Below are 23,653 nucleotides of genomic sequence, written 5' to 3'. Positions count from 1 at the left end.
GAATTGACGAGACAAAGGGGTTCAGGCTTGGGGTAGTAAATTAGTGAAAAGATAGCATGGTTCTTTATGTAGCCTCCTCAAGCCTCAACTCCCCGTCTCTGGCGATAAGGATGCCTTGTACCCTCCTGATACACGGAGAATACCTTCACATGGCAGATTTATTTCCTGCTTTCAGGGGAGAAGAGGAGGGTCAGAGTGTCCTTCTTGCACCGTGTGTTTCTCGAGTAACTTTAATTTAAAATAATCAATGTGCCAACGTGGCACACCCGGGGTGATATACTCTGCTCCTTTTCCAACAGCTTTCGTTGTTTTAAATGCCCCCCAAATGAGGCCAGCTGCCTCTGCCGAGGTGTTTCGGTCTCTGAAGAGCGTGCTCCCAGGGATGTCAGCTCAGCTGGTTGGAGGTCAGTTGTACGTTTCTGCGATCCCAGGATTCTCCAAAATAGTCTTTGGAGAGCAAACCTGACCCGAGACACGGGTGGTAGTGTAGCCCTCCATTCGTTCTCCGTTCCTCCTCCTGGTGACATAGCCAGGGGTAGTGTGGGAATCTAGGGGATATGAAAGTAGAAGCGATGTGAGTAAAATGACCTGTTGGCTGATGCCTCTCTCTGTCTGGCCACCAGTGCTACTGCGATGAGGGTCCACAGATTGAAAAGGACCTGGTGGCAAAGGAAGCCATGCCAAACCTTTTTCTTGGGGTTGACCCCCCCAAAGCAGAAAGGTGAATTGCAATCAGACCTCTTTCCGACACCTTAAAACACAAACTTGGTGTAAATTCTAACACTCCTCGGAGCATGCATTATTTCTTTCCTCTCTAATGTTTATTGAAACATACTACTGCTTGTTCTATTCTTCCATGTAGTTCTAGAATAAGTCCCTGCAACTTCATTTGACCCTTATACCACTATGCTGTTTTTTTTTTCCAGTTTCACTAATTACTATTAGTGAAGAGCCCTTTTGATGTTTTGTATTAGGAAAAAAATCTGTGTCATAAAAAGATATCTGTTAGAAGTAAGCTTCACAGAGCAAAGATTTTGTATCTATCCTGATCACTAATATATCCACGGTATCTGGCACTTAATACTTTGAATGAATAAACAAGAGAATGAATGAATGAATGAATGAATGAATGAATGAATGAAAAGTTATATGTTTAAAATATGAATGAAATGAGGGGCACCTAGGTGGCGCAATCGGTTAAGCGTCCGACTTCAGCCAGGTCACGATCTCGCGGTCCGTGAGTTCGAGCCCCGCGTCAGGCTCTGGGCTGATGCCTCAGAGCCTGGAGCCTGTTTCCGATTCTGTGTCTCCCTCTCTCTCTGCCCCTCCCCCGTTCATGCTCTTTCTCTCTCTGTCCCCCAAAAAATAAATAAACGTTGAAAAAAAATTAAAAAAAAAATATGAATGAAATGACAAGTCACATAGAAATGAATATCTTAACAACAAAGCAATTTCTCGAGGAAAGCTTACTGTCATTCACCAAGATTAATCTTGCCACTTGATGTAAATTCTCTACGGTTTACAAATTAGTAGTAGCTCCTCATATCCTAAAGATTCTCCTTTCAGGAAATCCATCATTACTATCATTTCAATAGCCCGTAGCAAAAATTTGGGTTTGCGACTTTTATTCTCAGTGCTACGTAACGGGATCTTCAGCCAGTGCGGTTTAAATTTTGAATACATCAGTATTCTCTTTGATTAAGCAAAGGTGGCTGCATCAGGAATTCTCTGGTGGATCCACTCATTGTAGTCAGGGAGAGCCATTGCCCTGGAAGATAGTCTCTTACGTAGCAGTAGCCAATCATCTTTCTCCTTAGTGTGAATTCTTACATCTCTCACATTATGGACCAGGCAGTCGGCCTGTTAATGCTTGGTATATATTGGTCCTATTTCCTGCTTAAAAGTCGAATTACATTTGACCGTGAATTCATTAGGTAAACAATGTGCAGCTACATAATGAAACGAAATTCAAACTGGAAAAGGTCTCAAAGTATTGCAGCGTTTCCCCCACTTCTCGGAACCTTTAACACATGGCTCACTTCTTTTGTTTAAGTATCTTCCTGCCAATTTTCACAAAATGTCTTTCCTCCTCGTACATTTGAATTAAGAGTAAAATGACAAGCAGCATGAAGAATGTATTAGAAATTGCTTCCATCCCATAATCTGATAAAATCAAATCGACTTCTTGCCTTACACTCTATTACTGACACTAATATAGATACAGATATAGATACAGATATAGATATAGACATAGACATAGACATAGATATAGATATTAAGAATTCTAACGTGTCTCTATTATCACTCCAATTTTGTTTTCTCATGAATATAATTTATTGTCAAATTGGCTTACATACAACATCCAGTGCTCATCCCAACAAGTGCCCTCCTCACTGCCCATCACCCACTTTCCCCTCTCCCGCAGCCACCTCCCCCCACCGCACCACCCTCAGTTTGTTCTCCGGATTTAAGAGTCTCTTGTGCTTTGCTTCCCTCCCTCTCTGCTTGTAAGTATTTTTTGCCCCTTCCCTTCCTCCATGGTCTTCTGTTCAATTTCTCAAGTTCTACATATGAATGAAACCATGGTATCTGTCTTTCTCTGCCTGACTTATTTCACTCAGCATAATACCTTCCGGTTCCATCCACGTTGCTGCAAATGGCCAGATTTCATTCTTTCTCATTGCTACCACTCCAGTTTTGTAGCTTATAACAACATATATGGAATTCAGTGCCCTATTCGTTAAGAACTAATGCTCGCAAGAGGAGTAATAATTGTTAAATTAAATATTTAGCCTGTAATTTAAGATAAACCATATTACGCGAGTTGTGTACATAATTTCATAATTTGCTCCATCGCCACAGCCTCTTTAAATTCAGTCTTTAAATTCTTGTAATCCTCCACAATTCTTCGAGAAGAGAGCTACCACCAGAGGTAAGTACAGAGTCAGGGCTAGGTGTGGGTCAGATTCCTCACTGTGTCCCATTGTCTGCATGGTGAGACGTGCCAAACCATCTTCCCGTGAATTGTCTTCCTTCCCTTTGAAGCCCCGCAGCCCCACCCCGTTGGCTTAGCTCAGAATGGCATATAAGCCTCAGTTGCCTGTCATTGAACCTCTCACGTTTACACGAAGCTCCCGTGAGTATGAAATTCAATTTTTTCTCCTGTTAATCCGTGTTACGTCAATTAACTTATTAGACCAGCCAAAGAGCCTAGAAGGGAAGAAGGGAAAACTTCTCCCCCTCACTTGGGAACTGGGATCAGGAATTTTTATGTTAAAAATGTTTTTGCTGTTACTGTTATGACAGTGTTTTATCTTTCAATTTATTTTGAAGGTTCCATACAGCCAGCCACATTTCCCCTAACCAAGTGCTGGTGATACTAGACCGTAATTAACGCACTGTTTTATCCTGTTTAGCCTCTGGTGTTCGACTCAGGCAGCAGGCATGGGTTGCTAGGTTTTATGGCTCAGTAATGACAGAACAGTTTCTTAAAGTCCAAGTGACCTCCAGAGAGCTAAAAGATATGTTGAGATTCTCTGCTATTAAAGAATAAATAATGCAGCCTGTTCTTTCAGCAGAGGGACGGATTTGGGTAACTCAAACATGTAAAAGAATGATCTAACATTCTGTGAGATCATGACCTGAGCCGAAGTCAGATGCTCAGCCAACTGAGCCACCCAGGTGCCCTGCGACTTAATGTTTTTGACTTTCTATCCTCTGTCACTGGCTTATTCTAAATCTAGCTCATAGACAAGTAGTATCAACTGTTCCCACACTACAGCTCCATACCCAGGGAGAGAGAACTTTACGAATCCGTTTATCGGCATGCTTTTAAAAAATTACCTAGAAAATAGCATGCCACTGTATGTGCTAGGCAGAATAATGGCCTTAGAAAGATGTCCACATCCTAATGCAAGAAACCCGTACCTATGTTATCTCACATGACACGAGGGACCTGGCAGATGTGATTAAGCTAAGCATCCTGGTGTGGGAACACTGTCTTGGATGATTGGGGTAAGACGAATATACAAAAACGTCCTTATAAAAGGAAGGCAAGAAGGTCTCAGAAGGAGATGTAAGAATACAAACATAGGTCAGAGGAGAGTTTTGAAGATGCTATGCGGCCAGCTTTGAAGAAGGAAAAAGGGGCCATGAGAAAAGGAATGTAGATGAGTTCTAGAAGGTGAACAAAGCAAGGAAATGAATTCTTCCCTGGAGTTTCCAGAACGAATGCAACAAGTTGACTTTAGCCCAGTGAGACCCATTTCAGACTTTCTGATTTCCGGAACTGTAAGGGAATACACTTGTGTGTCTTAAGCCACTAAGTTTGTGATAATTTGTTACAGCAGCAATAGTAATGTACAACAATGTGTTTCCTGATGTGTTCCTGAAAAGCTCATGCAAATCTAAGGTTTAAAAATTTTTTTTTAAATTCTAGTATGGTTGACATAAAATATTACATTAGTTTCAGGTATAGAACGTAGTGATTCAACTTCTTTCTATGTTATGCTGTGCTCACCACAAATGTAGCTACCCTCTGTGGCCATACAATGCTATTATGATGCCATTGGCTACATTCCCTACTGTACCTCCTACCCCCTTATTTATTCCATAACCGGAAGCTGCACCCTCCTCTTGCCTTACCCCATTTTGCCCATCCTTCCACACCCCCTTCCCTCTGGCAGCCATCAGCTTGTTCTCTGTGTTTTTAGATCTGCAAATCTAAGTTTTGAAGCTCATAGAATACCTACTTTTTTAAACATGGTGAGGGAATTCACTATTTCAAGGAAGGTCAAGGAATGAATCCAATTTTGAAGTAAAGAATTCCTTTCCCATTGTAAAAACCCATCCAATACTAATATCATTTGTACACTTACATTGTTCTTTGCCACATCCTTCTAACACAGAAAGTGTTAGAAAACACCCCCGGATAAAGCAACAAATGTTGCCTTGTCACAACAGAAAAGCATGAGATTCTGGACTTTTAAGCCTAGAATGTGGGTCAAATATTTCATAACTTCAGCGGTCACTGGAATGTTGGTAGTGGTGGCTGTTGTGTGTGTGTTTCTTGTGTTTCCCCTTCGTAAGGAAATCTTATCCCCTGTGTACAGCAAGACTTGCCTAGATTTACCTCTAGATCTTGAAGCTTGCCTCTGGCAGTGAAATTCCTAAGAATCAGGCAAATCACAGAATGAGATGGGGCTCACATATGAATCAGTGCCATTTAAGAACTCACTCACCGAACTCGGGAGCAGAAGTGCTGATTAGGAAGCCTGGCAGTTAGAATCTCAAACTCCTTTTTTCAGTGTAGCCTGGGGACATTTTCAACGGTGACCTCGCCCATTATTCTCTAAGGAAACAAAATAATTTTTCCGAAGCTCCAGGCTGCTACCCCTACAGTATAGCAAAGGTCAGAGTTTACTCCCACTCCAACTGATCCTCGTGACAATGATCTCTGCTCGTTGTACAGGAAGCAGCCTGCAATTTGCACTGTTGCTCCACCTTGAAAGAAAATGCAGTGAGAAGACTCAAGGACTTTTTGTGATTCCATTTTACTCAAAAAGGACCCAGCATGTGGAGTCAAAACAGAAATTTGTAAAAGTGTGAAACAAACCAAACCAAAGTGAAAACCATTGAACTCTATAGCTATTTTAGTCATTCTGTTTTCTCCTACTTCAGTTTAGTAATTGGGTTGTGAAACACATGTCTGCAACTCCTGAGCTCAAATTGTTCATTTACCTAACACTTGATCTTCTAGTATCGCAGAGGATGCACAGCATATCTCACGATTCTTCGTAATTCCTTCGACTTCGTTGGCAAGTAAGGAACTCTGGGCTGTTTGAGGAGTGTATGCTGGGTGCCAGGCCAGGGATCTAGAGTAGGGACAAGGATTGTCGGGCACTGACCTCATGTTGATCTGAGTGTATACAGGTTGTTTGGCAATTTGGGAGCATGACTTAGAGGTACACATTGAGGTGACAGTAGAAACAGATTCTAACTATGGTTATAGTCTTACGTTCTTTCTTATTTTTAAGTTGTCATTTTCTTAGTTTAATCTTTATAACAAGTTTATTGCATTACAATCTGTATAGAATAAAATGTACCCATTTCAAAGGTGCAGTTTAACAAGTTTTGGCAAATATATGGCCATGTAACCATCATCGTAATCAAGGTATAAAATACTTCCATGACCCCAGAAAGTTTTACCCAGCCCCTTTGAAATCAATTATTCCTTCCCAACAGTGTTTGAGACCTACAATCTTCTTTTTGTCACTGTAGATTAGATTTAACTTCCAAAATGTCATATAAATGAAATCAGACAGTTATGGGTTACTTGTATCTGATTTCTTTTGTTCACCTTTGAGATTTATCCATGTTGCATGTGAATTGACAGTTCATTTCCTTTTATTGCTGAGTACTATTCCACTGCATGGATGGACCAAAGTTTGTTTATTCTTTGGCCAGTTGAAGGACATTGGGGATCTTTCCAGATTTTGCCTATTGTGAATAATGCTACTATGAACATTCATGCACAGGTTTTTGTGTAAATGTGTTTTAATTTCTCTTGGGTACATGCTTATGAGTGGAATTATTGAGTCATATGGTAAGTGTATGTTTAACTTTGTAAGAAACTGCCAAATTGTTTTCCAAAGTATATGTACCATTTTATGGTTTCACCAAAACTCACAAGAATTCCAATTTATTCCATATTTTCACCAATACTTGGTATTATCATTCTTGTTAATTTTAGCCATTCTAGTATAAATGTACTGATGTCTTTATGGTTTTAATTAGCATTCCTTTTTGAATATCGTTTCGTGTTCTCTTTGGCCATCTACAGATCTTCTTTGTGAAGATTGTGCAAATGTTTGTGTGGCTTGTATTTATTTATTTATTTACTTACTTACTTATTTATTTATTTTAGAGTTTACTTGTTTCTGAGAGAGAGCACGCGAGCAGGGGAGGGGCAGAGAGAGGGGGGGACAGAGGATCTGAAGCAGGCTCTGTGCTGACAGCAGAGAGCCCGATGCAGGGCTTGAACTCACAAACCGTGAGATCATGACCTGAGCAAACTCGGATTCTCGACCGACTGAGCTACCCAGGTGCCCCAATTTTTGTGTGGTTTTTAATTGAGTTATTTACCTTTTCATTGTTCAGTTATAGATGTAGTTTTATATATTCTGGATAACAATCTTTATTAGATATATGTATTGTAAATACTTTTTCCCAGTCTTTTCGCTTTTCTTAATGATGAGGAAAGGCTGATCTACTTAGGTATTTGTCAGTTACAGACATGTCTAAGTGAAGGGATCAGTGTTGCTTTTCAACGTGTATATATGACAAAATACTCAAAAAGTTTAAGATTTTTATATTTTAGAGAATCACTTCTAATTGGGTGACATTTTCAGGAACTCATGAAAATAGTCAGGAACACAAAGGTAATATTAATATTTTCAGCTTGACATAATGAACAACATCTTCCTTGTTAAAATCCTCCTTGCAAGAGTATAGAAACAAAGATCTATACCTCAAGTACCCTCCTGCTGCAATTATTTATTATACTGTTTGTTTAGATTTTTTAATTAAAAAGTTATGTTGATTTCATATTTTAAGTATAAAAGTTTTTGTGTTAGGGGAGTCAGAATTCTGTGCATTAACATAATTCAAAAATACAGATTATCAAAGAGCTATTTCAGTTGCTTAACATTTGAAATATTAGATTATGTTAATAATGGGTTTTTTAACACATGGTTTCTGAGTACCTATATAAAAAAGAAGTATTGCACAGTTAGATGCATTTCCACCAGTAAATCCATGCAGACCTTGGAAACAATTAACTCCTAACAGCACCAACTACAGGACCTATGGAATTCATGGAAAGGACCAGTCAATGAGACAAAATAATAAAAAGTAGCCTAGTTAAGACACATCAGGTTAAAAGTTTATTCAAAAAGGTAAACATTTACAAAATCAGATACACATCTATACAATCACTTTGCCTACAAGTGTCAGACTGCCCTCAGACTTTTCCTCTGTAGTACTAAGTTTAAGGAAACAGCAGTTTGTTATCTTACATTTTAAGGCACTTGGCAAACTATAACAGATATGGAGTTTGCTACCCTTGAGAGTACATCTTGATCTGGCTTGTAGGGTTAAGTGAAAAATGCAAGGTTGGCCTTTTGGGGGCAAGCTAACATTGAGAAGTTTCTTGCCACGTTATGTAAGAGAGGGCCAAGGGGCAGGGAAAGGATGATTGAGCATTGTGCACTAATCTGGGCCTGTAGAAGTTTGGGTGCTAAATTTTCCAACACTTCTTAAATATGCACCCAACATGAAAGCACCCAAATACATAAAGCAGCTAATAACAAACATAAAGGAAAAGATAGTGATACAGTAATGGTAAGGGACCTTAAAATCTCACTTCCATCAATGGCTAGATCATCCAAACAGAAAAGCAACAAGGAAACAGTGACTACAAATGACTTATTGGACCAGATGGCTCTAACAGGTATATTCAGAATGTTCCATCCAAAAACAGCAGACTATACGTTCTTCTCAAGTGCACATGAAACATTCTCTACAATAGGTCACATATTAGGCCACAAAAGAACTCTCAACAAATTCAAAAAGATTGAAGTCATACTGTGCATTTTTTTAAACTGCAACACTATGAAACTAGAAATCAACCATAAGAGGGGCACCTGAGTGGCTCAGTTGGTTAAGAGTCTGACTTCAGCTCAGGTCATGATCTCACAGTTCGTGAGTGAGGCCCGCATCGGGCTCTGTGCTGACATTGCGGAGCCTGCTTGGGATTCTTTCTCTCTCACTCTCTCTCTGTCCCTACCCCACACACTAGCTCTCTAAATAAATAAGTAAATGTAAAAAAATATATATTTAAAAAAAGAAGAGATCAACCATAAGAAAACATCTGGAAAGAACACAAATACGTGAAGGTAAAACAACATGCTACTAAACAATGAGTGGACCAACCAAGAAATCAAAGAAGAAATCAAAAAATCCATGGAGACAAACGAAAATGAAAACAGAATGGTACAAAACCTTTGGGAGGTAGCAAAAGAGGTTCTAAGAGGGAAGTTTACAGCAATACAGGTCTATCTCAAGAAGCAAGAAAAATCTCAAATAAACAACCTATCCTTACACCTAAAGGAGCTAGAAAAAGAAAAATGAACAAAACCCAAAACCTGTAGGAGGAAGGAAATAATAAAGATTAGAGCAGAAATAAAATAGAAAATAAAAAAAGCAATTGAACAAATCAATGAAACCAGGAGTTGGTTCTTTGAAAAGATCAACAAAATTGATAAACTTTTAACAAGACTCAGAGAGAGAGAGAGAGAGAGAGAGAGAGAGAGAGATTCAAATAAAGAAAATCAGAAATGAAGGATGAAGGACACCTGGGTGGCTCAGCTAAGCATCAGACTTCAGCTCATGCCATGATCTCACTGTTTGGGGGTTTGAACCCCACACCAGAGCCTGCTATGGATGCTCTGTCTCCCTCTATCTCTGCCCCTTCCCTCTCTCAAATATAAATAAACATTGAAAAAAAAAAGAAATGAAGGAGGAGAAATACACACACACACACACACACACACACACACACAAGATAGAACACACAGAGGAAACACAATAACAACAAAAGTAAAGTAAAATAAATAAGCAAAAGGAGACCAAATCTGTTTGACATGACAACAAAAATAAATGGTTTAAAATTCCATTTCAGACACTGTTGTTGACCTGCCTAACATCATTTTCTTTGTTTCTTGCAAACACAATTCGTCTGCCATATGGAGCTAGAAAATGCATGGAGCTCTCTCTGATGGAACTCCTGGACAATGAGACGTAAGTAGAAATGCAATGACTTTTTAAAAAATCAATTATGTGCTCTACACAAGAGATAGACCTAAAACAAAATGACACTAATAGGTTGAACATAGAATTCAAAAACAAAACCAAAGTGTATATAAGTCATATCCCACTAAGGTTATACTATTAGAGAAAATATTAGGACATATTCAGTATCTTGATCTGTGTTATTTTCTTATTGTGGCCTTCAATAAGGTCTCGTGGATGAGAAAGAGAAATTTAGGCTGGGGGTGCCTGGCTGGCTCAGTTGGTGGAGCACGTGACTCTTGATCTTGGGCATCATGAGTCCGAGCCCCATGTTAGGTATAGAGATTACATAAATTTTAGAAAAACTTTAAGAAAAAGAAATTTAACCTGAAAGTGACCTATTTGAAAGCAGAGTGACAGGAAGATATGGCCTCCCTAAGACAGTTTTAAGAGAATAGGCTGGACGTTTGTAGGAGTTCAGCATTGCAGTGCATGTAAAGTTCAGTCTGAAGCCACGTCTACTGGGATCCGAACAGAAAGAGGGAGAAAGACAGTAATAGGTAATGACTTCTCTGTTCCCAATACCTGGCTCCTAGTTCGATTAAACTACCGAGGGCTAGAGCAATAATCCAGACAAGCTTTGACGGAGGAAAGGAGAGAAAAGACGTGTGAAACCACACGTAGTGCAGAGCATCACCTATGATTTATTTTTTACCTGAATTTGCCAAAGTTTTTTACCTGAGTCTAATTGGCCACAAAGATTTACCTTCCAGTTTAGAATACAGGAACAATTTCTATGCTACCAAGAGGAAACAAGCACATAAATTCCAAATGTGGGAGATTATCCAAAGTAAATGGTCTGATTTCTTGAAAAGTCAATGTCATAAAAAAGTCAATATTGTGGACTAAGTGAGACAAAAGGTACATAACAACCAAATGCAATGAGTAAAGCTTGATTGGATTCTGCTTTGGAAGAATACATAAAAACTAGGGTCCAGTAGTGAAATTTCCTAAAGGAATTCTATGTTAGAAGAGATGTAGAAATTATTGATTTTCTTAGGGTGATAATGGTGTTGTGCTATCTTGGAAAATGTTTTTAATTTTAGAAGAGGCATGCTGAAATTTTAGGGATGAAGAGTCATGACTCTTGGGACTTAATTCCAAACGGTTCAAAGAAAAAAGCACACATATACACAAATATCCACTCACACGTGTGCGTATCTAGATAAATCCAACGTGGCAAAAATGTTGCTAACTATTGTAAATGTATGGCAAGTTATGGGACTCATTACTCCAGCAGCCGCTGCCTGGTTAAAAATGTGGGCTTTGTTGTGAAAGCCACTGGTTGTTTTATAATATTCAGCATCACGACATTCCGGAATTATAAATCAAAATTCAGTGTTATTTTGAAGGGAAGAGAAAGCAACTAAGTTGCATACCACTCTGTTGAAGGGTAAGGGAGACAACACTGGATAAGGAAAGGACAGGACTAGAGAGTTAAAACCAGGGGCTAGAATGTCACAAACATGGCCTTCCATCACACATGCCCCCGTGGCTTAGAAAAGTGAACCGAGTTTACGTTTTTATTTTTGTTTCGTTGTGGTTTTGTGTTTGCTGACATTCATCTGCTTTCCTTGTCCATTTTTAACTGCAGGAAACGGACACCTGAATCTCTCACAGCCGTTGTACTTCTATCCTAGAGGATATGGGCCTGTTCCCAAACTGGCAACCGTTAGCACAGCTCTCCCTGGTCTGCTAGACAGTGCAAAGTTACTAAAGCCTGTTTCTTGTTTATTGCACAGAAGGGCCATCCATCACCCAAAGCACATCCAAACATACAATTGGAACTTGAAGAAAGAGATGTTTGGCTAACTGTATCTTATACCTATAATATCCATGCAAGTGAAATGCCCCGTTTCCTGGATGGATATGCATTTATTTTACTACTCCTAAAGTGATTGATATATGGATGACTTTTAAGGAGTAAATTTTAGTGCCTGTCTATAAAATATATCTTCTGAAAATACAAATTTATTATCACAGGCTCTGATCTCTGTTCTGTTACAGCTAAAAGTAGAATCTGCTATTCTCCGATTTTGGTCTCCATCAAGTTTCGGTTCCCAGTGTGAAAGTTTCTGTACAATCAGTCTTCTTTTTTCTTAAGTTCTTTCAAATTAAAAGTCACTCGTGTGTGTGTGTGTGTGTGTGTGAGTAGGGGGGAAAGAGAAAACGAAAGAGCAAGAGAAGAGTGCACAGATAATTTTTATGTTTGATTGTCATTCATTGAGACACAGTTTATCAAAAGCGTTGGGAGATCCAGGTTAGTTTGTCTGTTCAGTCGTTCATTTGTTCACGCTTTTGTTTATTTATTAGACATTTGATGCATTCGTTAAATGTTTTTTGCGTATCCATTCTGTGGCAGGCCCACCCTGGGAACATAGAAATGGATAAGACGAGCTTCTCCATTGTAAGAAATTCCTAATCGAGTAGAGAAGACAGCAAAGTCCAGAGATTTCCATGGGCTGCTCAGGTATAAGAGAGAAATAGTTCCCAATTCATCCTTGGAGGCCAGAGGGGTGGGTTCTCTATGTGCCATTTTCTGGATCTCACTTCCCTTCTTTGTATCTCAGTTCCTGTGGATCTACAGTGGGGGAAATGTTTCAATTGTGGGGGACTGTGGTGAAAATTTAGAGATAATCAGTGAAAGTACTCTAGAAATTTTGAAAGGCCCAGGCATGTGGAGAACTTTTTACTGTCATCGTGGTTGTATCCTTGTGAACGGAAAGGTTGGGGGACAGTTCCATCCATTATCAACCACTCTCCTCACTTGACTTGAAACCAAAGAATTAGGGTCAAAAGTAGAATATTTGGATGAATGAGGTACAAAACTTGTGCTTGCTACAGGATAGTTTGAATGCAGGTACTCTCTTGGACCTTCCAAATGATGGCTTTCCATAATAACAGGTTATTTAGATGGGGGGCCTGTTCTGAGAAGAGAGCCATCACCACAGATAATTTTGTTTTACGTCAGAAAGACCTCTCTGGGGGCACCTGGGTGGCTCAGTCAGTTAAGCATTGGACTTCAGCCCATGTCACGATCTCACGGGGTTCATGAGTTTGAGCCCCCCCATCTGCTCTGTGCTGACAGCTCCGAGCCTGGAGCCCACTTCGGGTTCTGGGTCTCCTACGCTCTCTGCCCCTCCCGCCACTCATGCTCTGTCTCTCTCTGTCTCTGTCTCTCTCTCTCAAAAGTAAAGATCAAACAAAAATTAAAAATAAATACATAAATAAATATTTTTTAAAAATAAAGATAAAGAAAGGCCTCCCCTTGGAGCCTGGCAAAGATTTATTTACCGAACATTCTCTCTACCTTCTTCTTAGCTCAATACTGCATAGAAGCCTCAAATGCCAGACTGTCAGTGGGTCTCATATCTTTGGAGCATATGAAAATTCATTAAATATGTTTTTTCTTGTTAATCTCTCTTTTATTACAGGGGACGTCTAGCCAAGAACTTTGAAGGAAATTTATCTGTTTACCCTACAGTTCTGTGAGCCAGCCGGGAGATACCGAAACACCGTACTCACTGTGCAGCCTGCAGACAAGATTCTAGAAAACTGACAGAAGCCAGCAGAAGGTAAGAATTCTTACCAAAGTCAGCTCTCCTGGATTTCTTTCTATGCCCAGGAGAGAGGAAGGTAAAAAGTTTTTGTCCCTTCTTTTTCTACATTTAGATGAGCAGGAGAAAGGATTTGTGGAATTAGTTCTTTGGGTATAGCAACTTTCCTAAAGATTTGTTACTGAGTACTGCTGTTTTCTATTGATCCTCTTACTCCCACAGATGGTTTGATATAGATATAGATATAGATATAGATATAGATATAGATATAGATATAGTTATATAGATAAATAGATATATAGATATATAGATATATAGATATATAGATATATAGATATATAGATATATAGATATATAGATATTGGCCTGTCTTTTGTATTTGTCCTAAGAAGGAAAACCATGAGGTTTTCCTTTTGTCTTGTTCAATGTTCTGAGAGCTTGGCATTGTGAGCAGTAAGAATATTCTCTGTAGCCTCTACCGTCTGAAAGGTGCATATATGTGAGAGCATCTGGTGGCCGGTCAACTAGAATTTTGAGACACGATGTCACAAGCCAGTGTTCTTTTTGTCCGGCTGTGCCAGCTCTCAGGGGAGTTTGTCATAAGGGGACCCAGTGCATGAAGGGACTTCGTCATGTCAATCTCTGTTGTCTTGTTAGTACTGGAAAGGTCCCATTCTAGGAGTGGCTGCCCCATGTCACAGATTGGCAGGTCCATGATTGGAAGTGTCTCATGTTCCCGTGAGAAATGGGAGACATCATTTTCACTACACAATTCTTACCCCCTGTGACAATGAAGGCCTTTGCTTTCTGAGGCTAACTGTGGGAGTAAACTTTCTGGATCTTGTGATGGCTGCATTTTTTGCACTCTTTGTGCGATGCCTCTTGTGTCCTTGGTTAAGCCATAAAAAGGCTTATTGACTTGAGCGGCTATTGAGATTAATGGATCCTACTCATCGCTGGCCAGATGATGGCTCCTTTGAATTGGAAAAACTAAATATATTTCTTAAAGTTTACTTATATTTAATTTTTAAAGAGAGATTGAGGATAAGGGGGAGGAAGAGAGGTAAAGAGAGAGAATCCCAAGCAGGCTCTGCACTGTGAGCACAGAGCCCACCGCGGGGCTTGAACTCATGACCGTGACCTGAGCCGAAATCGAGTCTGGATGCTTAACCATCTGAGCCACCAGGTGCCCCAAAACTTCTGTATTTAAAGAAAAAGAAAGTAACTGATCACTATTTTAGTTTATCTTTATAATAATTTATAATGATGCAAGATGCCGTAATAGGAATAAAATTATTCTTTAACTGTCAAAAAAAAAAAGAAAAAGAAAAAGTTAGACCACTGTCATCCTAAACGATTGTCTTATTGACAATTAAACAATTAACAATTGTTGTATTGACAATTAAAAGGTGGATACAAAAAACAAAATAAATGAAAGAACAGGAATTAAACATAGAACAAAAGTAAAGTCTATGTCCAACATAAATTCCCTTTCTTAAAATCTGGCCCCTACTCTTCAGCAAATTCCCTTAACTCCCCAAATTCCTCCACCTTCCCCAGAAAATCCCTGAAACACCCAGCTGCCTAGTTTAACTTGCCTTTAACGACAAGATTTACAGAGAGCACTCCCCTCTAATCTCCAGGCCTGGGGTATACAGATTACTTGTGTAAATGCTAAAAGCCAGGAAGTAAATTTAGCAGAAGCACCTGGGATGGACGGTAAGTCTCATTTTGCTGGGCTCTGTGGTCAGACTTTGCCAGCTTCAGGTCTTCCTGGGCGGCGTCCTTGGCAGATCCTAGACCTCCAGCTAAAGAATTCATGTGCCTGGATGGCAGAACATAGAAATCTTTCCATTTCCATCTCAGGGTCTTTCTCCCTGATATAGAAAGGCAAATTCAAAGTAGTGTGCTTGAATGCACAAATTGATCTCTAAGCATAATAATGAAAAAGGCTACCTAATTCTTTACAGAAGGGTGGCAGGAATGCACATGAAAAAGACTTAAAATCAACAATTCTTTTGTTTTGTTTTAATTCCAGTACAGCTAACATAGTTATATTAAATTCAACAATTCTTAATTTACAACTTGACTCTAGAAAAACAAAAGCGTAACTCTGAAAGCAACACAAAACCCACTCAGACCCTTCCCCATTTGCTTTCACATATTTGCAAGATCTTGTAAAACATCAGGATACTGGAAACAAAATTGTCTTGCACTTAAGAAAAAGAAAGAAAACTTTAAATAATACTTATCCTAAACTTTTTTTTTTCTAAACTTCTGATAATAGACAAATGTACCCCAAAAGTCTGAGGAAAAACTTGCATTCTTTTTCTGTTCTTGAACTTGTAAATCATCATGTCTTTGAAATACAAACATAGCCCACAATCTTCTGAGAATGAAGGGAAAAATAAGATAAAGAGGCCTTTCAAAAAAAATACAAACTGCTAAAAGGGCCCCCTTGCCCATACTCTAGACCAGAACCTTTTTTTTTTTTTTTTAACGTTTATTCATTTTTGAGAGACAGAGAGAGACAGCGTGAGTGGGGTAGGAGCAGAGAGAGAAGGAGACACAGGATCCCAAGCAGGGTCCAGGCTCTGACCTGTCAGCCCAGAGCCCGACTCAGGGCTCAAACCCACGAACTAGGAGATCAAGACCTGAGCCGAAGTCGGACGCCCAACCGAGTGAGCCACCCAGGCGCCCCTAGACCGCAAACTTTTAACATTGCTTCCAGGGACAAATGCAAATCTTGAAAGTCTTCTGCACAAATAGTAAAAAGCTTTAGCCATCTGAACAGATAAACTTAACTTATTCTAGCTGTTACTTATTAACTAGTGAGTTTTATGTTATTTTAAAACGGAAGCTATGAGTTTGTCTGTATATATGTCTGTGTATATATGCTATAGATATGGTATTGGCAATATTAATTTGTAAAAGAGCTCCATTCAATTGACTTAAGAATAAGCACTTGCAAATTAAGTATTTCTAAGTCTCAGAAATAGGAACGAAACCAAATGTTTTTCAAGTTCATATAATTTAGAATAATTTTTGGCAAATAAAAGTCGAAGATTGTTGGTTTGATTAGAACAAGCATGTCTTTAGGGTTATCAGCATTAAATATAAAACTTTTATTCCACATGGGTTTACTAATCAAACAAGTTTATGAAATCTCTGTTAAATATTTGTCAACCAGAAAAATAACTTGGGGTGATGACTGACACTGTCTAATATCTAACAAAGTTTTTTGTAACTTATCTAAACATGGTTGTTGAGAACAAATGAATTAAAATGGATGAAAGACCTAAATGTGGGACAGGAATCCATCAGAATCCTAGAGGGGAACACAGGCAGCAACCTCTTTGACCTCTGCTATAGCAACTTCTTACTAGACATGTTGCCAGAGGCAACAGAAACAAAAGCAAAAATGAACTATTGGGACCTCATCAAGATAAAAACCTTCTGCACTGCAAAGGAAACAATCCACAAAACTAAAAGGCAACCTATGGAATGGGAAAAGATATTTGCAAATGACATATCAGATAAAGGGTTAGTATCCAAAATCTATAAAGAACTTAGCAAACTCAACACCCAATAAGCAAATAATCCAGTGAAGAAATGGGCAGAAGACATGAATAGACAGTTTCCAAAGAAGACATCCAGATGGCTAACGGACACATGAAAAGATGCTCTCTATCGCTCATCATCAGGGAAATACAAACCAAAACCACAATGAGATATCAACTCACACCTGTCAGAATGGCTAGAATTAACAACACAAGAAACAACAGGTGTTGGTGAGGATGCAGAGAAAGGGAAACCCTCTTGTACTATGGGTGGGAATGCAAACTGGTGCAGCCACTCTGGGGAACAGTATGGAGGTTCCTCAAAAAACTAAAAATACAACTACCCTATGATCCAGCGATTGCAGTACTAGGTATTTACCCAAAAATACAAAAATACAGAATTGAAGAGGTGCATGCACCCCGATGTTTGTAGCAGCACTATCAACAATAGCCAAACTATGGAGAGAACCCAAATGTCCATTGACTGATGGATGGATAAAGAAGATGTGGCATATATGTACAGTGGAATATTGCTCAGGCATCAAAAAGAATGAAATTTTGCCATTTGCCACAACGTGGATGGAACTCGAGTGTATTATGCTAAGTGAAATAAATTAGGCAGAGAAAGACAAACATCCTATGATTTCACTCATATGTGGAATTTAAGAAACGAAACAGATGAACAAATGGGAAGAAGGGGAAAAAGAGAGAGGTAAACAAACCACAAGAGACTCTTAAAGATAGAGAACAAACTGAGGGTTGATGGAGCGGTGTGGGTGGGGGATGGGCTAGATGGGTGACGGGCACTAAGGAGGGCGCTTGTTGGGATGAGCACCGGGTGTTGTGTGTAAGTGATGAATCACTGCATTCTATTCCTGAAACCAATATTGCATTGTATGTTAATTAGAATTTCCATAAAAATTTCAAAAGAAGAAAAGAACAAAAGATGTAAATGACATAAGAGTTTTTAGGTGATTTTTTTTAGCAGTGATATTTTATGTTATGTCTACTTCAAAATAGTTACCCAAATCTCCCCCGTGACTTCCACTGTTGAGTTTCATTAACTTAAACCAAATGATAGAATTGTATTAATGTCTAGGTCATTTCCAAATACGATAATACACTGAAAAATTAAGGCTAAGGAAGTGTAAGTTTACCTACCTTTGACCTCTTTTTACAAAAGAACTAAAGATATTTGGCTTTATTGGTAAAAATGTCCACTTTTTTGGCCCACATTTTAAAAAATGAACTATGAGGAAATGAATGTTTCTAGAAATTATGAAATGTATTCATAAATTTGCCAATCTAAAGAATACTGGAATAACAGACCACAAATTAAAGTTTCTAAGGGATAAACGTTCTTTTTCTTTAAAGATTTTAAGTAATCTCTACACTCAGTGTGGAGCTTAAACTCACAACCCCGAGATCAAGAATTGCATGCTCCACCAACTGAGCCAGCCAGGTACCCCTCTAAGGGTTAAAAATTCTAATTAATATATTTAATTCAAGCTACTAGAAATAATAAGAGAAACAACTCTGTATACAAGGTAAGTGGGATGTATGTTTTTGGTAAGAAAGATGGTGAGGAATGAGGATGCATTTTTGTTGAGGGAAAAGAAAGTAATTTTGTTCTAAAGTAAAGCTGATTATTTCTGAATAGGAAATAAAACAAGGCACAAACTAGAATAGACACAGGAACTTATAGAAGGTTTTTGAGAAAGGAATCTTGGGAAAGAAATTTTACGTGTGATTAAGCTGGATGAAATTGAATGAATTTGTTGTAAGGGTTTTAAAAATAAGCTTTAATATCAATAATGTACTCGCATAAAACTGGAACTTAATTTTCTTTCATCTGCTAAAAGGACAAAGTTGTTTGGACTATTGGTCTGCCTCTGATAAGAGATTATGAAAGGTTTTCCTTTACCTTTTATACTAATCTGCCTAGAAAACAAGGATTCTGTATTTTGCCAAAATAATTTCCTGTGTTTATCAGGTCTTTGATTACTAAAGTAAACCTAGTCCTCTTAATATTAAAAGAGCTAAGTTTTGCTTAGAATTATGTAGTCTTCTATATTTGCCTGCGAAGTCTTTGTCGCTTTGGTTAAATAGATAACGAAGTATCGTTTCGACCTTATTTAGCGAAATGTTTTAAACCCTTTTGGAGGTTTTTGACAAACTTCCGCAAAATCAAATTTTAAAGTCTTTGACCTCAAACTAACTTTGGGAAATATCAGAGGGTCCCTGGGACGCCTCAAAGGATTCTTCTCTGTCCTTATAAAAAGAGAGATGTTACCCTAATTAGACTTACGTGATATATTAAATTACATGGGAAGTGCTGTTAGTAAGTGGTGATAAAGCTTCCTAGGTTATATGGTATGGGTGAATGTTATTAATACTGTTCTAAAAATTGTATAAGATTCATAAAATTCTGACATGTCCTGGTATATTGTTATTAGTCATAATGCTAATTATTATCTTAAAATATTGTGTGTCACAGAAACAGCCAAATTTCCTTATCAGTTACGTTGTAATGAGCTCTTATCAAATCTTTAATCACAGCCATTTCAAGTCTTTTGTCATTTATAGATATTGTTTAGCTAAGATGCTTTTATAAAAGCTTCCTGCAAATGTGTTTCATTTACAGAGAAATTCAAGGAAAGGAATATAACAGGCAAGGTAGAATACAAGTTTCTGATAACTTTTAGATCATACTACTGAACTGAGTAAGAATTTATAGAACCCTAAAGGAGAAACTGTTGCCTCCGTAGAACTTCTAACAGAAGATCAGGATCAACCAGAATTAATTACATGGAACTGAGGATGATTATAATTTTTATGACTTTTTATTTAAAACATTGCTGGGCTTTTTTAAAAACCTTATTTATTTTATTTTATTTTATTTTATCTTATTTGTTTGTTTGTTTGTTTTTAAGTTTACTTATTTATTTATTTGGGGAGAGGGAGAGAGAGACAGAGAATCCCAGGCAGGCTCAGCACTGTCAGCACAGAACCCAATGAGGGGCTCGAACTCACGAACCATAAGATCGTGGCCTGAACTGAAGTCAGACGCTTAACTGACTGAGTCACCCAGGCACCCCTAAGGTTTATTTATTTATTTTGAGAGAGAGAGAGAAAGAGAGAGAGAGAGAGAGCACACACACACACACACACACACACACACACTCACACACGTGTGCATGAGTGTGTGTGGGGGGGAGGGGCAGAGAACAAGGGAGAGAGAGATGATCCCAAGCAGGCTCCACACTGTCAGTGCTGAGCCCAACTCGGGGCTCAAACTCATGAGCCGTGGGATCATGAACTAAGCCAAAATCCCAAGTCAGAGACCTGACCAACTGAGGTGCCCCCAACATTGCTGGGCTCTCTCCCTCTGCCCCTCTCCCCTGCTTTTCCTCTCTCTTTAAAATAGAATTAAAAAAAAAAAAAAGTCCAACCTGAAATTCCTTATGAAAAGTTCCAGCAAAGTAGATTAAAAGATTCTATGTCAATTGCTATTTTGCTGCAATTATGTAAATAATCGAGCCAAGTTCAGAAAACCAGACTTAATTTGCAAACAAATTAGTCTTACTATGCTTATCACTGATAAGAAATGTGGATGATTGTAGAGAGAAAGATTATATTTCATTAGAAAGTATAACATGTACTTGTGGATTTTAGATTCTAGTTTTGTTCATTGTCTTTGAGATTTTGCTTTCTACCTGCAGACCGGACTAGATCCTGAATTCTTTTAGTTTCCTCTAGTGTTTGGCTACGACTCTCCAAACCAACATGTCCAAGTTTTCTCCCACCCTTTCTAAGTTGAAATTATCGGGAACTAAAACTACACTTTCTCCAAAGCCATGCAAGCTAGTTAGACAACGTGATCTCAACGTCAGAGAAATCGCAAGAGCTCAGGTATAGACCGTCTCCGTGTGTGTTGCTGTATGGGCCACTCAGAAAGATCACCAGAGACATTCAAACTACAAACCGGGAAAATCTGTCAAATTGCCACCGCCAGCCCTCGCTCCATCTGAAGACGCTTTGAGCTGGACATCGACAACTCTTCTCCACTGGCTGCCTTCGAAACTCAGAAACTGAGATGGTAGTCTGCTCCGATCATTCACCATTGCTTTCGTTGCCATAGAAATGCCTCTTTCTAAATACCTGATTGCTTGTGCAATATAGGCCTAAACTTTGGGAGCTCAATTGCACTAATGCCTTCTGAAATGAGTCACAACTGTTCTCAGAGATATAGAGCAATGTACTGCTTAGCTGCTAACCCGATTCTGCTCGCCACAGCCATCAGCTCAGCTTTTAATATGTGAAACTCTCAGGGAAGTTTCAGAGGAGAGAACTGATGGGGTTCGGGGCAGTTTACCCCAAAACGTGCCACTTTGGCATGTGGGTTGTTTAGAGCTGAAGACAATAAAGGCCCCAGACTCAAGAAGAGCTTTACCTCCCCCTTAACTGCCTAAAAATTTTTAGATGGGGAACCTGTACCAGAAAGAGAGCTATTACCAAAAGTAACATTTTTTTTTTTTTATACATAGGACATTTTCTCTGCCTCTCTGCCCGTGAATTTTCATCCCATTGGATGTCCCAAACCACTACCCTCTTCTCCACAGTCCAGGACTGCATATAAGCCTCAATTGCCTGACCGACTGGGTCTCATATCTTTGGGGCCTCTGTATGTATAAAATTAAATTAAATTTGTTATTCTCCTATTCATCTCTCTTCTATAATGGGGGGGGGTGTCTAGAAGAGTAGAGGGACATTTGTGTTTCTTCCTCTGTACAACCCTGAGGAATCACTTGGCCCAATAAATGCCTCGTTTAGACGAGACCTTTTGTTTGTCCCTGGTGCTCCGCCTCCATGTTATTCTGCTGATATTTACAAGGTCGGCTGTCTGCGTAGATTATCATGTTGTACCATCTATGTTGGTTAGTCCTCAATCATTTTGCAGTTTTTACCATCTATAAGCACTTATTTGCAACGTGTGCCTTTCTGTCTTTCAAACTAGATGTCACTTCTCAAAAGTACCGTCTCACTCCTCTCAGCATTCCGTAGTTCTCACACATGCATTCATTTCTTCACCCAGTTAGCATTGACGAAGCACTCATCGTAAGCTAAGACATTAAGCTAAATGCTTCATTTTCTCACTTAAAACCTAAAACAACTCTTTAGGGAGGTACTACCATGATCCCCATTTTACACCTTTGAAACTGAGGCTGTGGAGTGGAGAAGACAAAACTTTCCCCTCTAGCCTTCCAGGTTCTTGACTGAGACATTCCTGTAATAAGAAACCAGATTGGGGTGCCTGGGGGGGCTCATTCGGTTGAGTGCCTGACTCTTGATTTCAGCTCAGGTCGTGATCCCAGGGTCGTGGGCCTAAGCACCGGGCTGGGCTCCATGCTGAGCGTGGAGTTTGCTTAAAATTCTCTCTCTGTCCCTCTGCCCCTCTCCCTTGCTCACACACTCTCTCTCTCTCTCTCAAATAAATAAACAAATAAACAAACAAATAAAAATTTAAAAATTAAAAAACAGACAAACAGGAGGAAAATAAACACGTACAATAACCTGCACGGGAGATACCCAGGAAAACGGAGCAACTGGCTGAAATGCCCAAGCTACTGACCTTAAATAGCATCTCCAGCTCAAGGTAAAAGAAAGATAGTGGTGGTGGGGAGCGAAAAAGCATGGCAAACAATATTAAGACTGACTTAGAGTCATCCTTGTATTTCTGATACAAAGAGGGAGACACACAAGTAGAGATTTCCCCTTAAAAGCCCTTACACGAGGGTAACTTTTACTAGCCATTTCCTAGGTCTGCTGTTTCTTAAAAATAACCAACTCAAAATAATTGTCTGGGAGTAAGAATGTCCTCTTCCCTTCAGGGTCCTTCTAGCCAGAGGAAGAATCAAATTGACATGAGATGGATTAACAGAAGAAAATGAAATTTAATTTTATATGTATGTGGGATCCACACAGACATGGAAATTCCAAGGATAGTCAGGCAAAATGAGGTATATATGTCATCCTGAACTAAGGAGAAGTTGGTAGGGGTCTGGGACTTCAAAGGGAAGGATTGCGATTCACGGGGAGATGATAAAAAGTAAATCCTGGTAAAGGAATATTTATTTGCTGGGCCACCCAGAAACAATGGGACATAGAGGACTTTGATCAAACAAGCTTTGCTAGGCTCCTCTTCATCTGCCCTACCTAAGTGCATATCATAATGTAGTTACTGGGGCGCCTGGGTGGCTCAGTTAGTTTGGCATCTGACTCTCGATTTCAGCTCGGGTCATGATCTCAGAGTTTGTGGGTTCGAGCCAAGGGTCAGGCTATGCACTGACAGTGTGGGGCCTGCTTGGAATTCTCTCTCTCTCTCTCTCTCTCTCTCTCGCTCTCTGCCCCTACCCTGCTTGGGGCTCGCGTGCTCTCTCTCTCTCTCTCTCTCTCAAAATAAATAAATATATATATATTTTAAAATTTTTTAACGTTTATTTTTGAGACAGAGAGAAACAGAGCATGAACGGGGAGGGGAGAAGAGAGAGGGAGACACAGAATCCGAAGCAGGCTCCAGGCTCTGAGCCATCAGCCCAGAGCCCGACGCGGGGCTCGAACTCACGG

Source organism: Leopardus geoffroyi, chromosome X (genome assembly GCF_018350155.1).
Source record: "Leopardus geoffroyi isolate Oge1 chromosome X, O.geoffroyi_Oge1_pat1.0, whole genome shotgun sequence".
Lineage (NCBI taxonomy): Eukaryota > Metazoa > Chordata > Mammalia > Carnivora > Felidae > Leopardus > Leopardus geoffroyi.
The sequence above is the reverse complement of the archived record's forward strand: the minus strand, read 5'-3'. Positions refer to the sequence as shown.